The following is a 7,946-nucleotide window of genomic DNA, read 5'->3' on the forward strand; positions in this document are numbered from 1 at the left end:
CCGAAATTCCTGTATAACTTTGTATCAAACTCTTCCGTCAACTGAAGATTTCACAACAAAAAGATATTTGCATAAAATACGACTTATACTTACTATACTCCTTACGTGGTCTCCAAATTTTTCCACGACAAACGTGGTTGAAACACAGAAAAATTGCATCGTACAGAAAATATCTCAAAGTACGTACGTATCGGAGTTGAAACCGCGGCAACGCGACACACCTTTTGCATACCTTAATCCAGTTTCTCCAGTGTCCTTCGCAGACAGAACAGAGCCAGCCAGAAACTGTTGAGTGGGCTGTTTCACGTAGGACGACCAAAAGGAGCTCGCGTGATCATAACGAGTCGCTCGGTTCCGTACCGGTCTCTCTCTCTCTCTCTCTCCCTCTCTCTCCTGTTTATATAGTCTTGCTTGAAAGGAGAGGGAGAACCGGTGAGAGACAACAAACGGGAAAGAAAGACGAAGACACGTCCATTATAGCATTCCTCCTGATGGCTCGTACCCGCAGTACGTGGATCGATTCCGTGGATCACGCGGTTCCCTCGGTTTCCGATCGATTGTGTCGATAAATCGGCGATTTCACGCGCGAACAGACGCGTTTCCTGCGAACAGTGGTGCCGTTGGTATTGCCTCGCGAGTGAAGAGAAACGATACGAATCGAATTTATGAAACGTCCTTTGAACGAAACCTCGGAATCTCGGTTACAAAGAGGGGAATATTCACGCCCGAGACTCACTCGAACACACTGGCCCAACTGAAATCTATTTAGATTGGAATTTTTCGGATTCCCGAGGTGTCTAGTAAAATGCTGACGTTACTCTATAACGTTCGACTGATTTTACGGAGATTCTCTTTTAGGTGATTCTAGATTTTACACGAGTTGGAATCCGATTGAAATTTTAGATGTTACGCTTCGAGTTGTCTTTTTGGTCGGTCTGTTTGCTCTCTTTGGTTAATCGAGATTAACAACCTGTCGATCGTGGTTTTAGTTTAGGGAGTTGCAAGGTGTTTTCTCCTGAAAGTTGTTTCATTACGTATTGCTTATCTAATTATTCTTACGGGAAATTTTCTTCTTCTTCTATTTTTCTTTAATGTCGCATCGACAGCGAGGTCATTAGCGACGACGGTGCCATTAGATATGTGTGTAGTAGTTTATGTTTTTAAGATATTTTAATACTATTTACATGTCATTTTGAGAAGTCAGTGGCATTCGTGCAGTATGTGGGTTATTGTTAGTGGATGGTTATTGCATTGCAAATTTTATTACTGTGATTTCCGGTGATTTCATTTATTTCAACGTGGCTACGCTCGGTTTGATAAATGAAAGATTGTTACTTAATCCTGTTGCACCGTTCAAGTTCACCAAAATGAAAATGATACTTCAGTAGGTGAAATAAAATACGGTAGGTTAAAGTACGGTATGACGTGGTATTTAAATATTTAGTTCGACATTCGACGTAGAGTGACTCGGACATTTAAATATTTCGAATATTTAAAAAGAAGTATGTCAAGTGCAATTAACCATTTGTATTTAAATTTTTCAAACGTTCCGCGTCAAATTATTCGTGAATATTTCAATGTATTTCAAAATTTAGCAAGAACGATCGTCATTAGAGATAATTTTTGCATCGAACGGGAGCAGAGTTACGTGATTATGACAAAGTCGGGCTCGCGACTCGAAAAAGATTGGGAATCACTGTTTCAGAATGTAACCAGCTTCACGAGAGATTTGTTTTTCCTCTACGAAGTATGACGTATATTCCGCTGTATTCCATCGAGTCCCCTCGGTTTCAGTGAAATATGCAAGATCGTGGAAAAATTTCTTGTCCGATGCGTTCGCGAAATTTTTACGAAGCTCGCGTTTGCTGGGAAGGACAATAGCCGATATTATTATAAATTGAAGTCGAGAGGAATCGTAATATTCACGGTATGTACGATTTCGTTTCCGGATAAAGGAAGTTGTTGAATTCGCATGAACAACCGTGGATTAATTAACAACTATCCTCGGTGTATGTGGAGAAAACCTCGCTGGTTAGAGGGTCTCGTTTCACTGAAAACACTGAAAGCCACTCCACGTACTTGAATCAATTAATTTTATAATACACGTGTAACAGCGTGCTTCAACAAAATCTTCAAAATCTTATTTAAATGTTCATTTTCTCTTAATCCTGCTTGCTCTTACTCGCATGTGCGCGTAGCTCCTATTTATTATCAAACACTATATGCGCATACATGCATATAAAATTAAAGATTTTCTAGAATCATTTGCATTCAATTTACTATCCTTTTCTATATTTAGTTGAATTCAATTTATTATTCACACACTATCATTTATTTGAATTCGATTTATTATTATTCGCACACACAATTTCTAGAATTATTTTCCAGATTTATTCGAATTCAATTTATTATTATTCACACGCTATCATTTATTTGAATTCGATTTGTTATTATTCGCGCACACAATTTCTAGAATTATTTTCCAGATTTATTTGAATTGCTATCATTTTCTAAATTTAGTTGAACTTAAAACGCACAATTTTTATTAGAAAAGAAACACATTGAAGCAAAAGATTTCTTTCATTTTCTCAGTACATTTCAATTTAATTTACTGTTACTTGCGTACGTAACTTCTGTTTGTTATAAAAAAGAGTAAATAGAAAGAAGAGTAAATTAATGTAGAAGACTTTTATCAATTTTTTTAGGCTCGATGCCACCAATATTATTGTCTGAAATTTATCACTTTGCGCTTGCACTTGCACGCTATCAAACAGTTACAAGTTGTGTGTTCAAGTTTTGTAATCATTTTTCGAAGTGGAACAGGTTAAACGCACGAATTTATGCAACATTCCTCATTGTTTTTCTCTTTCTCTCTTCGAAAAATAAGAATCCACTTACCAAAACCTTGAAACGCGCCTTGAAATATTTAGATCAGTAGATCGAGTAATTCTTACCTGAGGAATATACAGACCTCGATATACTCGAAAATAATCAGACGTGTCGGCCGCATAAAATTATCGATTTGCTAATAGAATGCCAAACCTGTATATTATAGCGTCGTTGAATATTACAACGCACTGTTTCCACGCATAATTTCCACGCAGAACGCTATGCAATCGGTTAATTCAACTGTAACGAATAGGAGTCTATGAATAGGTGTACAACTTCGTTCAATTCGCGTTTGGGTCCCGGTGATTTCTTCATCTCGTTTCCCTCTTTTCCTCCTCTTTTCGCGTGCTCGAACCGTTTTGCAATTTCACTGTTTAAATAATATAAACGGCAATTTACATTCTACATATTTTTTTTTTCTTGTGTCTCCGTCTATCGTCGCAATTCACAGACGAAATTAATGGCATGCTGCGAGAGTACGTTCTGATTGGAAGTTGGAGTCTTACGTATTAATCGTATGACATGACGTTTTTTGTTTTCCTTCAGTGAACGATAAAAAGAACGCGCTAAACGTACATAAATGTTCTCTTGATGTCACATGTTTCATTAAAATGCAAGGAAATGTCAGGGAAAAAAAATTTTATGATTTTCTTCTTTACACAACGTTTGCATTACCAAGCAAGATGTTATGTATTACTAAAAAAAGTTATTGTTAACAATATATTGACATGTTTCTAATTTTTTAACCTTCAACACGTTTAACAATTTTTGTTTAATAGAATTTGTCTTCTAACAATCTCTCTAAATAATACGCTCCGATTACTATAATATCTGGCGATTTTTAGAGAATTATAAAATATTATATTCCATATCTATAAAATATTTAGTTAAAATATTCCATCGGAAATTGAAGAAGATTGAGATTTCACCTGGTTTTCTTTCTACCATCTTTGATTTTCTTTGAGCAGTCTAAAATGTTTAATTATTATTTCATAACAGTCTGTATGATATAATTTTATTTAAAATATCTCAGTGTGAGAGATACTATGTTTATTTCTCAATTAAGTGATATTTTGACCAAATTGAAACAAACCGAAGTTAGAAGTATATGCTTGTGGAAGCCATTGAGTAGCTATAATAGTGAATATCTTATGAAGGTACGGGTCAAGGAAGACCGGCTCGTGACGTACAGCTTATGTCGATTTTATTCAAACAAGCCAGGAATATTCCAGCAAATATTTTGACATATTGGTTTTGCTTCTTGTTTTGCTTCTGTTTGGAACGACATGTTTCAATTCTTATCAGATCCGATAAGCAGCTTCATACGCTCGATACTGATTAGTGGTAATTTTTAATAAAAATAAACCTGTCTTTAGTTAAATATAGTTATTCGATTCGTATCGATTTCGCAATATCATTTCAAAACTTCTTCATCCTATACTGTACATATATTTCCACCGATTTTTCTAGATTTTCGTCGATGTTAATTTTCGATAATAAATACAGTATTTGCATATTTTCGAACGAAACTGACGAGGCATGAATGCATCAGATGCCAAAATATTTTTCGTGGCCACTGTGTTCGTGTGTTGTTGCACTGGAGATGATTAAAATTGAATATTTACGACGGAGACTGCTACTCTCCTTCAACATTCAGAGTAGATTCGTTTAATGATAATTCGAGTTTAAAATTATGCACTTTATGGCGTGATATGCATAATAATATGCGTGTAAAAATGTGAATGACATCCAACAGCCAGTGAAACTGTGCCACTGAAGAAAAGTGAAAAGAAAAGTGCACGGGTGTACTGCCATCTGACAGCGGCTCATTCTCATAAAATCACAGAACAATGTTCATCGACTGTCTACCTTGGTTTAATTGTCTGAGATGCACCTCAACTTCGCCGGAAACTCCCAAGGTTTATGGGTTGAGCTTCAAGTGAGTGTTTTTCTTTCTTTTTCTGTTTCCTTTCGTCTAAATTATTTACAACGTTGTCTGTTTTGTACATGTCCAATTTTTGAAATTCTCTATTATTGCTCATCATCACTAACGTTTTACAAATAAATTGAAGTTGCAGTTGTGTAAAAACTATAGGGTTATATGAAATTAAACATTTTATCTTGGAATTGCTATATGTATATATACTGTAGTGATTTTAAATTTAGTATCTGGTGATCAGGCAATTCTCCAATAATTTTTTATTACTCGCAAGTCAAGTCAAGACGTAATTTTGAATTATTAACTTTTTGAAGAATAAAAAAGGCTACTGACACGTTGTTCATTGATTTCTTCGTAACACCACAAACGTGTAAAGAATGTGTTGGAAGTTTGAAGTTTACACTAGCATTAGCGACAAACGGGTGCCCACCGTCGCGGATAAACTAGAATAAATTTGCACGAGCTCTCGAGAGTCAACTTACGAGGCGTGGCGTGAACAGTTCCATTTGAATACTACGAATCTTCATGAAAATTCGCTGGAGGTTTCGACGCGAAGTTTTCCTCGTTTCAAATAATGAAAATTAATTGGGTGTTCGCAAATTTGAGGCTGGAATTATGTATACTGATATCCATTCGTAAAACGTCTTCCTCCACAGGGTTCAGAAACTTTAGTATCATGACTTTGAAATATCGTCTTATTATTTAAGATAAAGGCCCCCTCGGTGATTCTTGACTTCATTTTAATGTAACCAAAAAGGAAAGAAAGAAGGATTTGATCTTGTTTTAACTTACCCGTTAAAACATATGACCCGATTTTATTTTAATTTATTTTAATTCAACGAAACAAATTAAATTTGATTTCATTTTGATTGATTTTAATTTAATTATCTAATCTCATTTTAATTTAACAAAACAAATTGAAATGAATTTATCATTCGGTGAAAGGTCTTATCATTCGATAACTGGAACATGGCTGGGTTGTTTCGTCTCTCCTGCTTCCAGGATAATGATGTAGTAATATATGTATATATATATATAACAGGCAGCTCGAAAATCGGTTTCTCGTTGTGATACAATAGATTATGTGTCGACGCAGTGTTTCAAGTTCACTCTACTTCGTTTGAGAATTACATGATCCAAGGCTGGAATTTATAAGCACTGCGAATTATGTAAAACGTATGATAATTCGTGGTTGTTGTCGAAGCTTTCACGTGATAAAATTAGGCTAGAATCTTGTCTGTCTCTTCTTGAAAATTTGACGAGTCGCCATTTCAATTTAAGATGCAATCTATGTACTTTTTTCAATTAGTGAGTAGGAGAGAAATGGTAACTTGTCTACCAGTATAACTTATTAGTCTTTTTAGTATTTAATTTTTTTAGTATAACTTATTATACTATAGTTACTACAGTATAACTTATTATATGTATACAACAGTAATATTAATTAATTATTTATATCTTTGAATCAACTACGTAAAATATACATGAGTATTTACTTGATTCAATATGATAAAAATGTCAATAATATAAATAAATAAATTATATAATATATTATATTATATTATATTTTAATTATATTATATATTATATAATATAAGTAAATTATATAAATATATTATATAATATAAATATAAATAAATATATAATAATAGTCAATAATATGCATAAATAAATAATAAAAATAAAATGACAATAATATTCCTGCCTTCGAACACAGTACAGTTAGAGATAACAAGCTTATATCAAAGTTTATATCAATTTGCTACAAATTGGTTGTTTAACAGATACTGCCTTTATCCAGACTTGAGCAGCGTGAATCATAGATTTATTCTAACGATAGTTCGCGTGTGTTCCACGTATTAACGTTGCAACAAGTTAAATATTTACTTCAAAACTGTGAAATAGTTGTTCTAATCCGCAAAAAGTCAAATCGATTTCAGTTGTAAGTTGCGCGCATTTGTTTGAACTTTTTTGCAAGTCTCGAGCTATTTTTAACGCGTTACGTACCTATGTCAACTCGCCTATGTCATAAATATTGCAAATATTAATTGATTCTACACAACGTGACTGTGGTTAATGTATTGTCAAACGTATTTTCAAACAAATAAATGTTAGATAATTTCAATTTTGATGCTCTAAGTATATTGAAATTATTATTACGTAATTTGTAATAGTCGGTAGGTAACGTGACAACTAGTAGTATGGTTTTGCAATCTCTCGAAGTACGTAATTTACTTCGTCATCGTAATTTTATACGTAAATAGTGTTTTATGATTAATTTATGTGATTCGTGGAACGATACTTCACTCTAATAGCTGTTCATTACGCGAACGAGCTTAATTTGTTATTTATTAAAACGAAGTATCTGTTATACGGTCATACTGGTCACATGTTTTTCTTTTCTTCCATCTGTATAATCTGAATCTAAGTACCGATCTCTTAAGTGCTAATTATAATACATTACCACGTGAATTTAGTATTGTATAGTGTTGAATTTACTTATAGTTTCAGTTTCGATTTAATTAGTTTAGAATCGAATTAGAATTAGTTATATGGAATCATTAAAATTTCGTGAAATTTGAAAATGAAAATGACAGAGAGTAAGAGAGCATCGGACAAGGGAACGACGTTTGAAACAAGAAATTATGCTGCAGAAAAATAATTCATAAAAGCGGGGATTACTGAAATTGTGTGTGACAGTCAGTTCATAAAGCTTTGTCCGTAACAATCAGTTTATTAAAAACTATGAAAAAACTATTTAGGTTATACACATCAGGTAACGCGAGTGAAATCGTACTGCTGTTATAAAGCACTTGATTAAAATTGTTTTTACTTGCGCTGTGTTCTTCCTTTTTTCACAATAAATTAAAACCTTACGTAGACTAATTGAACGAAGCTGTAATTTAAAAAGAAAAAAAGAAAAAAAAAAACTGTCCCTTTCACGAGTGTGTTCAGCGAATACTGCATTAACGACACAATTCACCTAATAATAAGCGTTACGTTCAGACTCGCGTGTCGTTGTAAAATTAACGAGTCCCACTCGAAAATTCGCTTTCGACCACTCCTACAACTCCGTTTCTACCGAGTCCATAAATTCCGTTGTTGGAAATAAGCGTGC

At 33.8% G+C, this 7,946-nt stretch overlaps 1 long non-coding RNA gene across 8 annotated transcripts; it reads left to right on the top strand.

Moving 5' to 3' along the window:
• The first annotated feature begins 466 nt into the window (after nt 1-466).
• LOC122535109 lies at nt 467-4,875 on the top strand. Of its 8 annotated transcripts, none has more exons than XR_006308092.1 (4): nt 467-858; nt 1,328-1,403; nt 1,706-1,927; nt 4,360-4,875. It is a non-coding gene; the product is annotated as an uncharacterized LOC122535109 (long non-coding RNA). The 8 variants fall into 8 exon arrangements; XR_006308087.1 differs by lacking the exon at nt 1,706-1,927 and adding an exon at nt 4,047-4,233 and having other exon boundaries at nt 468-858; nt 4,360-4,869; XR_006308089.1 differs by lacking the exon at nt 1,706-1,927 and adding an exon at nt 4,047-4,233 and having other exon boundaries at nt 468-793; nt 4,360-4,869.
• Nucleotides 4,876-7,946: the final 3,071 nt, after the last annotated feature.

Source organism: Frieseomelitta varia, unplaced genomic scaffold (assembly GCF_011392965.1).
Source record: "Frieseomelitta varia isolate USP_RPSP 00005682 unplaced genomic scaffold, Fvar_1.2 scaffold_671, whole genome shotgun sequence".
Classification (NCBI taxonomy): domain Eukaryota; kingdom Metazoa; phylum Arthropoda; class Insecta; order Hymenoptera; family Apidae; genus Frieseomelitta; species Frieseomelitta varia.